The sequence below is a fragment of the Protopterus annectens genome, chromosome 4.part0 (genome assembly GCF_019279795.1).
Source record: "Protopterus annectens isolate FY-2018-M chromosome 4.part0, PAN1.0, whole genome shotgun sequence".
In the NCBI taxonomy this organism is placed as follows: domain Eukaryota; kingdom Metazoa; phylum Chordata; order Ceratodontiformes; family Protopteridae; genus Protopterus; species Protopterus annectens.
In genome coordinates, this window is record NC_056733.1 from 794,681,567 (window position 1) to 794,700,370 (window position 18,804).

Sequence of the window (18,804 nt, forward strand, 5' to 3'; positions counted from 1 at the left end):
ATCGGTGTCATGATCCTGCTACCTAAGTCATAAACATTGGTGTCATTATCCTGCTACCTAAGTCATAAACATCGGTGTCATTATCCTGCTACCTAAGTCATAAACATTGGTGTCATTATCCTGCTACCTAAGTCATAAACATTGGTGTCATTATCCTGCTACCTAAGTCATAAACATCGGTGTCATTATCCTGCTACCTAAGTCATAAACATTGGTGTCATTATCCTGCTACCTAAGTCATAAACATTGGTGTCATTATCCTGCTACCTAAGTCATAAACATTGGTGTCATTATCCTGCTACCTAAGTCATAAACATTGGTGTCATTATCCTGCTACCTAAGTCATAAACATCGGTGTCATTATCCTGCTACCTAAGTCATAAACATCGGTGTCATTATCCTGCTACCTAAGTCATAAACATCGGTGTCATTATCCTGCTACCTAAGTCATAAACATTGGTGTCATTATCCTGCTACCTAAGTCATAAACATTGGTGTCATTATCCTGCTACCTAAGTCATAAACATTGGTGTCATTATCCTGCTACCTAAGTCATAAACATTGGTGTCATTATCCTGCTACCTAAGTCATAAACATTGGTGTCATTATCCTGCTACCTAAGTCATAAACATTGGTGTCATTATCCTGCTACCTAAGTCATAAACATTGGTGTCATTATCCTGCTACCTATGTCATAAACATTGGTGTCATTATCCTGCTACCTAAGTCATAAACATTGGTGTCATTATCCTGCTAAGTCACAAACATTGGTGTCATTATCCTCCTACCTAAGCCATAAACATCGGTGTCATTATCCTGCTACCTATCCTGCTACATAAGTCATAAACATCGGTGTCATTATCCTGCTACCTAAGTCATAAACATTGGTGTCATTATCCTGCTACCTAAGTCATAAACATCGGTGTCATTATCCTGCTACCTAAGTCATAAACATTGGTGTCATTATCCTGCTACCTAAGTCATAAACATTGGTGTCATTATCCTGCTACCTAAGTCATAAACATTGGTGTCATTATCCTGCTACCTAAGTCATAAACATCGGTGTCATTATCCTGCTACCTAAGTCATAAACATTGGTGTCATTATCCTGCTACCTAAGTCATAAACATTGGTGTCATTATCCTGCTACCTAAGTCATAAACATTGGTGTCATTATCCTGCTACCTAAGTCATAAACATTGGTGTCATTATCCTGCTACCTAAGTCATAAACATCGGTGTCATTATCCTGCTACCTAAGTCATAAACATTGGTGTCATTATCCTGCTACCTAAGTCATAAACATCGGTGTCATTATCCTGCTACCTAAGTCATAAACATTGGTGTCATTATCCTGCTACCTAAGTCATAAACATCGGTGTCATTATCCTGCTACCTAAGTCATAAACATTGGTGTCATTATCCTGCTACCTAAGTCATAAACATTGGTGTCATTATCCTGCTACCTAAGTCATAAACATCGGTGTCATTATCCTGCTACCTAAGTCATAAACATTGGTGTCATTATCCTGCTACCTAAGTCATAAACATTGGTGTCATTATCCTGCTACCTAAGTCATAAACATTGGTGTCATTATCCTGCTACCTAAGTCATAAACATCGGTGTCATTATCCTGCTACCTAAGTCATAAACATTGGTGTCATTATCCTGCTACCTGAGTCACAAACATTGGTGTCATTATCCTGCTACCTAAGTCATAAACATTGGTGTCATTATCCTGCTACCTAAGTCATAAACATTGGTGTCATTATCCTGCTACCTAAGTCATAAACATCGGTGTCATTATCCTGCTACCTAAGTCATAAACATTGGTGTCATTATCCTGCTAACTAAGCCATAAACATTGGTGTCATTATCATGCTACCTAAGTCATAAACATTGGTGTCATTATCCTGCTACCTAAGTCATAAACATCGGTGTCATTATCCTGCTACCTAAGTCATAAACATTGGTGTCATTATCCTGCTACCTAAGTCATAAACATTGGTGTCATTATCCTGCTATCTAATTCATAAATATTGGTGTCATTATCCTGATACCTAAGTCATAAACATTGGTGTCATTATCCTGCTACCTAAGTCATAAACATTGGTGTCATTATCCTGCTACCTAAGTCATAAACATCGGTGTCATTATCCTGCTACCTAAGTCATAAACATTGGTGTCATTATCCTGCTACATAAGTCATAAACATTGGTGTCATTATCCTGCTACCTAAGTCATAAACATTGGTGTCATTATCCTGCTACCTAAGTCATAAACATCGGTGTCATTATCCTGCTACCTAAGTCATAAACATTGGTGTCATTATCCTGCTACCTAAGTCATAAACATTGGTGTCATTATCCTGCTACCTAAGTCATAAACATTGGTGTCATTATCCTGCTACCTAAGTCATAAACATCGGTGTCATTATCCTGCTACCTAAGTCATAAACATTGGTGTCATTATCCTGCTACCTAAGTCATAAACATTGGTGTCATTATCCTGCTACCTAAGTCATAAACATTGGTGTCATTATCCTGCTACCTAAGTCATAAACATCGGTGTCATTATCCTGCTACCTAAGTCATAAACATTGGTGTCATTATCCTGCTACCTAAGTCACAAACATTGGTGTCATTATCCTGCTACCTAAGTCATAAACATTGGTGTCATTATCCTGCTACCTAAGTCATAAACATTGGTGTCATTATCCTGCTACCTAAGTCATAAACATCGGTGTCATTATCCTGCTACCTAAGTCATAAACATTGGTGTCATTATCCTGCTACCTAAGTCATAAACATTGGTGTCATTATCCTGCTACCTAAGTCATAAACATCGGTGTCATTATCCTGCTACCTAAGTCATAAACATTGGTGTCATTATCCTGCTACCTAAGTCATAAACATTGGTGTCATTATCCTGCTACCTAAGTCATAAACATTGGTGTCATTATCCTGCTACCTAAGTCATAAACATTGGTGTCATTATCCTGCTACCTAAGTCATAAACATTGGTGTCATTATCCTGCTACCTAAGTCATAAACATCGGTGTCATTATCCTGCTACCTAAGTCATAAACATTGGTGTCATTATCCTGCTACCTAAGTCATAAACATCGGTGTCATTATCCTGCTACCTAAGTCATAAACATCGGTGTCATTATCCTGCTACCTAAGTCATAAACATTGGTGTCATTATCCTGCTACCTAAGTCATAAACATTGGTGTCATTATCCTGCTACCCAAGTCATAAACATTGGTGTCATTATCCTGCTACCTAAGTCATAAACATTGGTGTCATTATCCTGCTACCTAAGTCATAAACATTGGTGTCATTATCCTGCTACCTAAGTCATAAACATTGGTGTCATTATCCTGCTACCTAAGTCATAAACATTGGTGTCATTATCCTGCTACCTAAGTCATAAACATTGGTGTCATTAGCCTGCTAAGTCACAAACATTGATGTCATTACCTGCTACCTAACTCATACACATTAATGTGTCATTATCCTGCTACCTAAGTCATAAACATTGGTGTCATTATCCTGCTACCTAAGTCATAAACATTGGTGTCATTATCCTGCTACCTAAGTCATAAACATCGGTGTCATTATCCTGCTACCTAAGTCATAAACATCGGTGTCATTATCCTGCTACCTAAGTCATAAACATTGGTGTCATTATCCTGCTACCTAAGTCATAAACATTGGTGTCATTATCCTGCTACCTAAGTCATAAACATTGGTGTCATTATCCTGCTACCTAAGTCATAAACATTGGTGTCATTATCCTGCTACCTAAGTCATAAACATTGGTGTCATTATCCTGCTACCTAAGTCATAAACATCGGTGTCATTATCCTGCTACCTAAGTCATAAACATCGGTGTCATTATCCTGCTACCTAAGTCATAAACATTGGTGTCATTATCCTGCTACCTAAGTCATAAACATCGGTGTCATTATCCTGCTACCTAAGTCATAAACATTGGTGTCATTATCCTGCTACCTAAGTCATAAACATTGGTGTCATTATCCTGCTACCTAAGTCATAAACATTGGTGTCATTATCCTGCTACCTAAGTCATAAACATTGGTGTCATTATCCTGCTACCTAAGTCATAAACATTGGTGTCATTATCCTGCTACCTAAGTCATAAACATTGGTGTCATTATCCTGCTACCTACGTCATAAACATTGGTGTCATTATCCTGCTACCTAAGTCATAAACATTGGTGTCATTATCCTGCTACCTAAGTCATAAACATCGGTGTCATTATCCTGCTACCTAAGTCATAAACATTGGTGTCATTATCCTGCTACCTAAGTCATAAACATTGGTGTCATTATCCTGCGACCTAAGTCATAAACATTGGTGTCATTATCCTGCTACCTAAGTCATAAACATTGGTGTCATTATCCTGCTACCTAAGTCATAAACATCGGTGTCATTATCCTGCTACCTAAGTCATAAACATTGGTGTCATTATCCTGCTACCTAAGTCATAAACATCGGTGTCATTATCCTGCTACCTAAGTCATAAACATTGGTGTCATTATCCTGCTACCTAAGTCATAAACATCGGTGTCATTATCCTGCTACCTAAGTCATAAACATTGGTGTCATTATCCTGCTACCTAAGTCATAAACATTGGTGTCATTATCCTGCTACCTAAGTCATAAACATTGGTGTCATTATCCTGCTACCTAAGTCATAAACATTGGTGTCATGATCCTGCTACCTAAGTCATAAACATTGGTGTCATTATCCTGCTACCTAAGTCATAAACATTGGTGTCATTATCCTGCTACCTAAGTCATAAACATCGGTGTCATTATCCTGCTACCTAAGTCATAAACATTGGTGTCATTATCCTGCTACCTAAGTCATAAACATCGGTGTCATTATCCTGCTACCTAAGTCATAAACATTGGTGTCATTATCCTGCTACCTAAGTCATAAACATTGGTGTCATTATCCTGCTACCTAAGTCATAAACATTGGTGTCATTATCCTGCTACCTAAGTCATAAACATTGGTGTCATTATCCTGCTACCTAAGTCATAAACATTGGTGTCATTATCCTGCTACCTAAGTCATAAACATCGGTGTCATTATCCTGCTACCTAAGTCATAAACATCGGTGTCATTATCCTGCTACCTAAGTCATAAACATTGGTGTCATTATCCTGCTACCTAAGTCATAAACATTGGTGTCATTATCCTGCTACCTAAGTCATAAACATTGGTGTCATTATCCTGCTACCTAAGTCATAAACATTGGTGTCATTATCCTGCTACCTAAGTCATAAACATTGGTGTCATTATCCTGCTACCTAAGTCATAAACATTGGTGTCATTATCCTGCTACCTAAGTCATAAACATCGGTGTCATTTTCCTGATACCTAAGTCATAAACATCAGTGTCAGTGTCATAATCCTGCTACTTAAGTCATAAACATCGGTGTCATTATCCTGCTACCTAAGTCATAAACATTGGTGTCATTATCCTGCTACCTAAGTCATAAACATTGGTGTCATTATCCTGCTACCTAAGTCATAAACATCGGTGTCATTATCCTGCTACCTAAGTCATAAACATTGGTGTCATTATCCTGCTACCTAAGTCATAAACATTGGTGTCATAATCCTGCTACCTAAGTCATAAACATCGGTGTCATTATCCAGCGAACTAAGTCATAAACATTGGTGTCATTATCCTGCTACCTAAGTCATAAACATCGGTGTCATTATCCTGCTACCTAAGTCATAAACATTGGTGTCATTATCCTGCTACCTAAGTCATAAACATTGGTGTCATTATCCTGCTACCTAAGTCATAAACATTGGTGTCATTATCCTGCTACCTAAGTCATAAACATTGGTGTCATTATCCTGCTACCTAAGTCATAAACATTAGTGTCATTATCCTGCTACCTAAGTCATAAACATCGGTGTCATTATCCTGCTACCTAAGTCATAAACATTGGTGTCATTATCCTGCTACCTAAGTCATAAACATTGGTGTCATTATCCTGCTACCTAAGTCATAAACATTGGTGTCATTATCCTGCTACCTAAGTCATAAACATTGGTGTCATTATCCTGCTACCTAAGTCATAAACATTGGTGTCATTATCCTGCTACCTAAGTCATAAACATTGGTGTCATTATCCTGCTACCTAAGTCATAAACATTGGTGTCATTATCCTGCTACCTAAGTCATAAACATCGGTGTCATTATCCTGCTACCTAAGTCATAAACATCGGTGTCATTATCCTGCTACCTAATTCATAAACATCGGTGTCATTATCCTGCTACTTAAGTCATAAACATTGGTGTCATTATCCTGCTGCCTGTTTCATAGAGATTGCTATCATTATCCTGCTACCTAAGTCATAAACATTGGTGTCATTATCCTGCCACCTAAGTCATAAACATCAATGTCATTACCTGCTACCTAAGTCATAAACATTGGTGTCATTATCCTGCTACCTAAGTCATAAACATCGGTGTCATTATCCTGCTACCTAAGTCATAAACATTGGTGTCATTATCCTGCTACCTAAGTCATAAACATTGGTGTCATTATCCTGCTACCTAAGTCATAAACATTGGTGTCATTATCCTGCTACCTAAGTCATAAACATCGGTGTCATTATCCTGCTACCTAAGTCATAAACATTGGTGTCATTATCCTGCTACCTAAGTCATAAACATCGGTGTCATTATCCTGCTACCTAAGTCATAAACATCGGTGTCATTATCCTGCTACCTAAGTCATAAACATTGGTGTCATTATCCTGCTACCTAAGTCATAAACATTGGTGTCATTATCCTGCTACCTAAGTCATAAACATTGGTGTCATTATCCTGCTACCTAAGTCATAAACATTGGTGTCATTATCCTGCTACCTAAGTCATAAACATTGGTGTCATTATCCTGCTACCTAAGTCATAAACATTGGTGTCATTATCCTGCTACCTAAGTCATAAACATCGGTGACATTATCCTGCTACCTAAGTCATAAAAATTGGTGTCATTATCCTGCTACCTAAGTCATAAACATCGGTGCCATTATCCTGCTACCTAAGCCATAAACATTGGTGTCATTATCCTGCTACCTAAGTCATAAACATTGGTGTCATTATCCTGCTACCTAAGTCATAAACATTGGTATCAATATCCTGCTACCTAAGTCATAAACATTGGTGTCATTATCCTGCTACCTAAGCCATAAACATTGGTGTCATTATCCTGCTACCTAAGTAATAAACATTGGTGTCATTATCCTGCTACCTAATTCATAAAGATTGGTGTCATTATCCTGCTACCTAAGTCATAAACATTGGTGTCATTATCCTGCTACCTAAGTCATAAACATTGGTGTCATTATCCTGCTACCTAAGTCATAAAGATTGGTGTCATTATCCTGCTACCTAAGTCATAAACATCGGTGTCATTATCCTGCTACCTAAGTCATAAACATTGGTGTCATTATCCTGCTACCTAAGTCATAAACATTGGTGTCATTATCCTGCTACCTAAGTCATAAACATCGGTGTCATTATCCTGCTACCTAAGTCATAAACATTGGTGTCATTATCCTGCTACCTAAGTCATAAACATTGGTGTCATTATCCTGCTACCTAAGTCATAAACATTGGTGTCATTATCCTGCTACCTAAGTCATAAACATTGGTGTCATTATCCTGCTACCTAAGTCATAAACATTGGTGTCATTATCCTGCTACCTAAGTCATAAACATTGGTGTCATTATCCTGCTACCTAAGTCATAAACATCGGTGTCATTATCCTGCTACCTAAGTCATAAACATTGGTGTCATTATCCTGCTACCTAAGTCATAAACATTGGTGTCATTATCCTGCTACCTAAGTCATAAACATTGGTGTCATTATCCTGCTACCTAAGTCATAAACATTGGTGTCATTATCCTGCTACCTAAGTCATAAACATTGGTGTCATTATCCTGCTACCTAAGTCATAAACATCGGTGTCATTATCCTGCTACCTAAGTCATAAACATCGGTGTCATTATCCTGCTACCTAAGTCATAAACATTGGTGTCATTATCCTGCTACCTAAGTCATAAACATCGGTGTCATTATCCTGCTACCTAAGTCATAAACATTGGTGTCATTATCCTGCTACCTAAGTCATAAACATTGGTGTCATTATCCTGCTACCTAAGTCATAAACATCGGTGTCATTATCCTGCTACCTAAGTCATAAACATTGGTGTCATTATCCTGCTACCTAAGTCATAAACATTGGTGTCATTATCCTGCTACCTAAGTCATAAACATTGGTGTCATTATCCTGCTACCTAAGTCATAAACATTGGTGTCATTATCCTGCTACCTAAGTCATAAACATTGGTGTCATTATCCTGCTACCTAAGTCATAAACATTGGTGTCATTATCCTGCTACCTAAGTCATAAACATCGGTGTCATTATCCTGCTACCTAAGTCATAAACATTGGTGTCATTATCCTGCTACCTAAGTCATAAACATTGGTGTCATTATCCTGCTACCTAAGTCATAAACATTGGTGTCATTATCCTGCTACCTAAGTCATAAACATCGGTGTCATTATCCTGCTACCTAAGTCATAAACATTGGTGTCATTATCCTGCTACCTAAGCCATAAACATTGGTGTCATTATCCTGCTACCTAAGTCACAAACATTGGTGTCATTATCCTGCTACCTAAGTCATAAACATTGGTGACATTATCCTGCTACCTAAGTCATAAACATTGGTGTCATTATCCTGCTACCTAAGTCATAAACATTGGTGTCATTATCCTGCTACCTAAGTCATAAACATTGGTGTCATTATCCTGCTACCTAAGTCATAAACATTGGTGTCATTATCCTGCTACCTAAGTCATAAACATCGGTGTCATTATCCTGCTACCTAAGTCATAAACATTGGTGTCATTATCCTGCTACCTAAGTCATAAACATCGGTGTCATTATCCTGCTACCTAAGTCATAAACATTGGTGTCATTATCCTGCTACCTAAGTCATAAACATCGGTGTCATTATCCTGCTACCTAAGTCATAAACATTGGTGTCATTATCCTGCTACCTAAGTCATAAACATCGGTGTCATTATCCTGCTACCTAAGTCATAAACATTGGTGTCATTATCCTGCTACCTAAGTCATAAACATTGGTGTCATTATCCTGCTACCTAAGTCATAAACATCGGTGTCATTATCCTGCTACCTAAGTCATAAACATTGGTGTCATTATCCTGCTACCTAAGTCATAAACATTGGTGTCATTATCCTGCTACCTAAGTCATAAACATTGGTGTCATTATCCTGCTACCTAAGTCATAAACATTGGTGTCATTATCCTGCTACCTAAGTCATAAACATTGGTGCCATTATCCTGCTACCTAAGTCAAAAACATTGGTGTCATTATCCTGCTACCTAAGTCATAAACATTGGTGTCATTATCCTGCTACCTAAGTCATAAACATTGGTGTCATTATCCTGCTACCTAAGTCATAAACATCGGTGTCATTATCCTGCTACCTAAGTCATAAACATTGGTGTCATTATCCTGCTACCTAAGTCATAAACATTGGTGTCATTATCCTGCTACCTAAGTCATAAACATTGGTGTCATTATCCTGCTACCTAAGTCATAAACATCGGTGTCATTATCCTGCTACCTAAGTCATAAACATTGGTGTCATTATCCTGCTACCTAAGTCATAAACATTGGTGTCATTATCCTGCTACCTAAGTCATAAACATTGGTGTCATTATCCTGCTACCTAAGTCATAAACATTGGTGTCATTATCCTGCTACCTAAGTCATAAACATCGGTGTCATTATCCTGCTACCTAAGTCATAAACATCGGTGTCATTATCCTGCTACCTAAGTCATAAACATTGGTGTCATTATCCTGCTACCTAAGTCATAAACATTGGTGTCATTATCCTGCTACCTAAGTCATAAACATTGGTGTCATTATCCTGCTACCTAAGTCATAAACATCGGTGTCATTATCCTGCTACCTAAGTCATAAACATTGGTGTCATTATCCTGCTACCTAAGTCATAAACATTGGTGTCATTATCCTGCTACCTAAGTCATAAACATTGGTGTCATTATCCTGCTACCTAAGTCATAAACATTGGTGTCATTATCCTGCTACCTAAGTCATAAACATTGGTGTCATTATCCTGCTACCTAAGTCATAAACATTGGTGTCATTATCCTGCTACCTAAGTCATAAACATTGGTGTCATTATCCTGCTACCTAAGTCATAAACATTGGTGTCATTATCCTGCTACCTAAGTCATAAACATTGGTGTCATTATCCTGCTACCTAAGTCATAAACATCGGTGTCATTATCCTGCTACCTAAGTCATAAACATCGGTGTCATTATCCTGCTACCTAAGTCATAAACATCGGTGTCATTATCCTGCTACCTAAGTCATAAACATTGGTGTCATTATCCTGCTACCTAAGTCATAAACATTGGTGTCATTATCCTGCTACCTAAGTCATAAACATTGGTGTCATTATCCTGCTACCTAAGTCATAAACATTGGTGTCATTATCCTGCTACCTAAGTCATAAACATTGGTGTCATTATCCTGCTACCTAAGTCATAAACATCGGTGTCATTATCCTGCTACCTAAGTCATAAACATCGGTGTCATTATCCTGCTACCTAAGTCATAAACATTGGTGTCATTATCCTGCTACCTAAGTCATAAACATTGGTGTCATTATCCTGCTACCTAAGTCATAAACATCGGTGTCATTATCCTGCTACCTAAGTCATAAACATCGGTGTCATTATCCTGCTACCTAAGTCATAAACATTGGTGTCATTATCCTGCTACCTAAGTCATAAACATCGGTGTCATTATCCTGCTACCTAAGTCATAAACATTGGTGTCATTATCCTGCTACCTAAGTCATAAACATTGGTGTCATTATCCTGCTACCTAAGTCATAAACATTGGTGTCATTATCCTGCTACCTAAGTCATAAACATCGGTGTCATTATCCTGCTACCTAAGTCATAAACATTGGTGTCATTATCCTGCTACCTAAGTCATAAACATCGGTGTCATTATCCTGCTACCTAAGTCATAAACATCGGTGTCATTATCCTGCTACCTAAGTCATAAACATTGGTGTCATTATCCTGCTACCTAAGTCATAAACATCGGTGTCATTATCCTGCTACCTAAGTCATAAACATTGGTGTCATTATCCTGCTACCTAAGTCATAAACATTGGTGTCATTATCCTGCTACCTAAGTCATAAACATTGGTGTCATTATCCTGCTACCTAAGTCATAAACATTGGTGTCATTATCCTGCTACCTAAGTCATAAACATTGGTGTCATTATCCTGCTACCTAAGTCATAAACATTGGTGTCATTATCCTGCTACCTAAGTCATAAACATCGGTGTCATTATCCTGCTACCTAAGTCATAAACATTGGTGTCATTATCCTGCTACCTAAGTCATAAACATTGGTGTCATTATCCTGCTACCTAAGTCATAAACATCGGTGTCATTATCCTGCTACCTAAGTCATAAACATTGGTGTCATTATCCTGCTACCTAAGTCATAAACATTGGTGTCATTATCCTGCTACCTAAGTCATAAACATCGGTGTCATTATCCTGCTACCTAAGTCATAAACATCGGTGTCATTATCCTGCTACCTAAGTCATAAACATTGGTGTCATTATCCTGCTACCTAAGTCATAAACATTGGTGTCATTATCCTGCTACCTAAGTCATAAACATTGGTGTCATTATCCTGCTACCTAAGTCATAAACATTGGTGTCAAAATCCTGCTACCTAAGTCATAAACATCGGTGTCATTATCCTGCTACCTATGTCATAAACATTGGTGTCATTATCCTGCTACCTAAGTCAGAAACATTGGTGATATTATCCTGCTACCTAAGTCACAAGCATTGGTGACATAAACATTGGTGTCATTATCCTGCTACCTAAGTCATAAACATTGGTGTCAATATCATGCTACCTAAGTCATAAACATCGGTGACATTATCCTGCTACCTAAGTCATAAACATCGGTGTCATTATCCTGCTACCTAAGTCATAAACATTGGTGTCATTATCCTGCTACCTAAGTCATAAACATTGGTGTCATTATCCTGCTACCTAAGTCATAAACATCGGTGTCATTATCCTGCTACCTAAGTCATAAACATTGGTGTCATTATCCTGCTACCTAAGTCATAAACATTGGTGTCATTATCCTGCTACCTAAGTCATAAACATCGGTGTCATTATCCTGCTACCTAAGTCATAAACATCGGTGTCATTATCCTGCTACCTAAGTCATAAACATTGGTGTCATTATCCTGCTACCTAAGTCATAAACATCGGTGTCATTATCCTGCTACCTAAGTCATAAACATTGGTGTCATTATCCTGCTACCTAAGTAATAAACATTGGTGTCATTATCCTGCTACCTAATTCATAAACATTGGTGTCATTATCCTGCTACCTAAGTCATAAGATGTGGTGTCATTATCCTGCTACCTAAGTCATAAACATCGGTGTCATTATCCTGCTACCTAAGTCATAAACATTGGTGTCATTATCCTGCTACCTAAGTCATAAACATCGGTGTCATTATCCTGCTACCTAAGTCATAAACATTGGTGTCATTATCCTGCTACCTAAGTCATAAACATCGGTGTCATTATCCTGCTACCTAAGTCATAAACATTGGTGTCATTATCCTGCTACCTAAGTCATAAACATTGGTGTCATTATCCTGCTACCTAAGTCATAAACATTGGTGTCATTATCCTGCTACCTAAGTCATAAACATTGGTGTCATTATCCTGCTACCTAAGTCATAAACATTGGTGTCATTATCCTGCTACCTAAGTCATAAACATTGGTGTCATTATCCTGCTACCTAAGTCATAAACATCGGTGTCATTATCCTGCTACCTAAGTCATAAACATCGGTGTCATTATCCTGCTACCTAAGTCATAAACATTGGTGTCATTATCCTGCTACCTAAGTCATAAACATTGGTGTCATTATCCTGCTACCTAAGTCATAAACATTGGTGTCATTATCCTGCTACCTAAGTCATAAACATTGGTGTCATTATCCTGCTACCTAAGTCATAAACATTGGTGTCATTATCCTGCTACCTAAGTCATAAACATCGGTGTCATTATCCTGCTACCTAAGTCATAAACATTGGTGTCATTATCCTGCTACCTAAGTCATAAACATCGGTGTCATTATCCTGCTACCTAAGTCATAAACATTGGTGTCATTATCCTGCTACCTAAGTCATAAACATTGGTGTCATTATCCTGCTACCTAAGTCATAAACATTGGTGTCATTATCCTGCTACCTAAGTCATAAACATTGGTGTCATTATCCTGCTACCTAAGTCATAAACATCGGTGTCATTATCCTGCTACCTAAGTCATAAACATTGGTGTCATTATCCTGCTACCTAAGTCATAAACATCGGTGTCATTATCCTGCTACCTAAGTCATAAACATTGGTGTCATTATCCTGCTACCTAAGTCATAAACATCGGTGTCATTATCCTGCTACCTAAGTCATAAACATTGGTGTCATTATCCTGCTACCTAAGTCATAAACATTGGTGTCATTATCCTGCTACCTAAGTCATAAACATTGGTGTCATTATCCTGCTACCTAAGTCATAAACATTGGTGTCATTATCCTGCTACCTAAGTCATAAACATTGGTGTCATTATCCTGCTACCTAAGTCATAAACATCGGTGTCATTATCCTGCTACCTAAGTCATAAACATTGGTGTCATTATCCTGCTACCTAAGTCATAAACATTGGTGTCATTATCCTGCTACCTAAGTCATAAACATCGGTGTCATTATCCTGCTACCTAAGTCATAAACATTGGTGTCATTATCCTGCTACCTAAGTCATAAACATTGGTGTCATTATCCTGCTACCTAAGTCATAAACATTGGTGTCATTATCCTGCTACCTAAGTCATAAACATTGGTGTCATTATCCTGCTACCTAAGTCATAAACATTGGTGTCATTATCCTGCTACCTAAGTCATAAACATTGGTGTCATTATCCTGCTACCTAAGTCATAAACATTGGTGTCATTATCCTGCTAAGTCACAAACATTGGTGTCATTATCCTCCTACCTAAGCCATAAACATCGGTGTCATTATCCTGCTACCTAAGTCATAAACATTGGTGTCATTATCCTGCTACCTAAGTCATAAACATTGGTGTCATTATCCTGCTACCTAAGTCATAAACATTGGTGTCATTATCCTGCTACCTAAGTCATAAACATTGGTGTCATTATCCTGCTACCTAAGTCATAAACATTGGTGTAATAAACACTGGTGTCATTATCCTGCTACCTAAGTCATAAACATTGGTGTCATTATCCTGCTACCTAAGTCATAAACATCGGTGTCATTATCCTGCTACCTAAGTCATAAACATCGGTGTCATTATCCTGCTACCTAAGTCATAAACATTGGTGTCATTATCCTGCTACCTAAGTCATAAACATTGGTGTCATTATCCTGCTACCTAAGTCATAAACATCGGTGTCATTATCCTGCTACCTAAGTCATAAACATTGGTGTCATTATCCTGCTACCTAAGTCATAAACATTGGTGTCATTATCCTGCTACCTAAGTCATAAACATCGGTGTCATTATCCTGCTACCTAAGTCATAAACATTGGTGTCATTATCCTGCTACCTAAGTCATAAACATTGGTGTCATTATCCTGCTACCTAAGTAATAAACATTGGTGTCATTATCCTGCTACCTAATTCATAAAGATTGGTGTCATTATCCTGCTACCTAAGTCATAAAGATTGGTGTCATTATCCTGCTACCTAAGTCATAAACATTGGTGTCATTATCCTGCTACCTAAGTCATAAACATTGGTGTCATTATCCTGCTACCTAAGTCATAAACATTGGTGTCATTATCCTGCTACCTAAGTCATAAACATCGGTGTCATTATCCTGCTACCTAAGTCATAAACATTGGTGTCATTATCCTGCTACCTAAGTCATAAACATTGGTGTCATTATCCTGCTACCTAAGTCATAAACATCGGTGTCATTATCCTGCTACCTAAGTCATAAACATTGGTGTCATTATCCTGCTACCTAAGTCATAAACATCGGTGTCATTATCCTGCTACCTAAGTCATAAACATTGGTGTCATTATCCTGCTACCTAAGTCATAAACATTGGTGTCATTATCCTGCTACCTAAGTCATAAACATTGGTGTCATTATCCTGCTACCTAAGTCATAAACATCGGTGTCATTATCCTGCTACCTAAGTCATAAACATTGGTGTCATTATCCTGCTACCTAAGTCATAAACATCGGTGTCATTATCCTGCTACCTAAGTCATAAACATTGGTGTCATTATCCTGCTACCTAAGTCATAAACATTGGTATCATTATCCTGCTACCTAAGTCATAAACATTGGTGTCATTATCCTGCTACCTAAGTCATAAACATTGGTGTCATTATCCTGCTACCTAAGTCATAAACATCGGTGTCATTATCCTGCTACCTAAGTCATAAACATTGGTGTCATTATCCTGCTACCTAAGTCATAAACATTGGTGTCATTATCCTGCTACCTAAGTCATAAACATTGGTGTCATTATCCTGCTACCTAAGTCATAAACATTGGTGTCATTATCCTGCTACCTAAGTCATAAACATCGGTGTCATTATCCTGCTACCTAAGTCATAAACATTGGTGTCATTATCCTGCTACCTAAGTCATAAACATTGGTGTCATTATCCTGCTACCTAAGTCATAAACATTGGTGTCATTATCCTGCTACCTAAGTCATAAACATCGGTGTCATTATCCTGCTACCTAAGTCATAAACATTGGTGTCATTATCCTGCTACCTAAGTCATAAACATTGGTGTCATTATCCTGCTACCTAAGTCATAAACATCGGTGTCATTATCCTGCTACCTAAGTCATAAACATTGGTGTCATTATCCTGCTACCTAAGTCATAAACATCGGTGTCATTATCCTGCTACCTAAGTCATAAACATTGGTGTCATTATCCTGCTACCTAAGTCATAAACATTGGTGTCATTATCCTGCTACCTAAGTCATAAACATTGGTGTCATTATCCTGCTACCTAAGTCATAAACATTGGTGTCATTATCCTGCTACCTAAGTCATAAACATCGGTGTCATTATCCTGCTACCTAAGTCATAAACATTGGTGTCATTATCCTGCTACCTAAGTCATAAACATCGGTGTCATTATCCTGCTACCTAAGTCATAAACATTGGTGTCATTATCCTGCTACCTAAGTCATAAACATCGGTGTCATTATCCTGCTACCTAAGTCATAAACATTGGTGTCATTATCCTGCTACCTAAGTCATAAACATCGGTGTCATTATCCTGCTACCTAAGTCATAAACATTGGTGTCATTATCCTGCTACCTAAGTCATAAACATTGGTGTCATTATCCTGCTACCTAAGTCATAAACATCGGTGTCATTATCCTGCTACCTAAGTCATAAACATTGGTGTCATTATCCTGCTACCTAAGTCATAAACATCGGTGTCATTATCCTGCTACCTAAGTCATAAACATTGGTGTCATTATCCTGCTACCTAAGTCATAAACATTGGTGTCATTATCCTGCTACCTAAGTCATAAACATTGGTGTCATTATCCTGCTACCTAAGTCATAAACATTGGTGTCATTATCCTGCTACCTAAGTCATAAACATTGGTGTCATTATCCTCCTACCTAAGCCATAAACATTGGTGTCATTATCCTGCTACCTAAGTCATAAACATCGGTGTCATGATCCTGCTACCTAAGTCATAAACATTGGTGTCATTATCCTGCTACCTAAGTCATAAACATCGGTGTCATTATCCTGCTACCTAAGTCATAAACATTGGTGTCATTATCCTGCTACCTAAGTCATAAACATTGGTGTCATTATCCTGCTACCTAAGTCATAAACATTGGTGTCATTATCCTGCTACCTAAGTCATAAACATCGGTGTCATTATCCTGCTACCTAAGTCATAAACATTGGTGTCATTATCCTGCTACCTAAGTCATAAACATCGGTGTCATTATCCTGCTACCTAAGTCATAAACATTGGTGTCATTATCCTGCTACCTAAGTCATAAACATTGGTGTCATTATCCTGCTACCTAAGTCATAAACATTGGTGTCATTATCCTGCTACCTAAGTCATAAACATTGGTGTCATTATCCTGCTACCTAAGTCATAAACATTGGTGTCATTATCCTGCTACCTAAGTCATAAACATTGGTGTCATTATCCTGCTACCTAAGTCATAAACATCGGTGTCATTATCCTGCTACCTAAGTCATAAACATTGGTGTCATTATCCTGCTACCTAAGTCATAAACATTGGTGTCATTATCCTGCTACCTAAGTCATAAACATTGGTGTCATTATCCTGCTACCTAAGTCATAAACATCGGTGTCATTATCCTGCTACCTAAGTCATAAACATTGGTGTCATTATCCTGCTACCTAAGTCATAAACATTGGTGTCATTATCCTGCTACCTAAGTCATAAACATCGGTGTCATTATCCTGCTACCTAAGTCATAAACATTGGTGTCATTATCCTGCTACCTAAGTCATAAACATTGGTGTCATTATCCTGCTACCTAAGTCATAAACAATGGTGTCATTATCCTGCTACCTAAGTCATAAACATTGGTGTCATTATCCTGCTACCTAAGTCATAAACATTGGTGTCATTATCCTGCTACCTAAGTCATAAACATCGGTGTCATTATCCTGCTACCTAAGTCATAAACATTGGTGTCATTATCCTGCTACCTAAGTCATAAACATTGGTGTCATTATCCTGCTACCTAAGTCATAAACATTGGTGTCATTATCCTGCTACCTAAGTCATAAACATTGGTGTCATTATCCTGCTACCTAAGTCATAAACATCGGTGTCATTATCCTGCTACCTAAGTCATAAACATTGGTGTCATTATCCTGCTACCTAAGTCATAAACATCGGTGTCATTATCCTGCTACCTAAGTCATAAACATTGGTGTCATTATCCTGCTACCTAAGTCATAAACATTGGTGTCATTATCCTGCTACCCAAGTCATAAACATTGGTGTCATTATCCTGCTACCTAAGTCACAAACATTGGTGTCATTATCCTGCTACCTAAGTCATAAACATTGGTGTCATTATCCTGCTACCTAAGTCATAAACATTGGTGTCATTATCCTGCTACCTAAGTCATAAACATCGGTGTCATTATCCTGCTACCTAAGTCATAAACATTGGTGTCATTATCCTGCTACCTAAGTCATAAACATCGGTGTCATTATCCTGCTACCTAAGTCATAAACATTGGTGTCATTATCCTGCTACCTAAGTCATAAACATTGGTGTCATTATCCTGCTACCTAAGTCATAAACATCGGTGTCATTATCCTGCTACCTAAGTCATAAACATCGGTGTCATTATCCTGCTACCTAAGTCATAAACATTGGTGTCATTATCCTGCTACCTAAGTCATAAACATCGGTGTCATTATCCTGCTACCTAAGTCATAAACATTGGTGTCATTATCCTGCTACCTAAGTCATAAACATTGGTGTCATTATCCTGCTACCTAAGTCATAAACATTGGTGT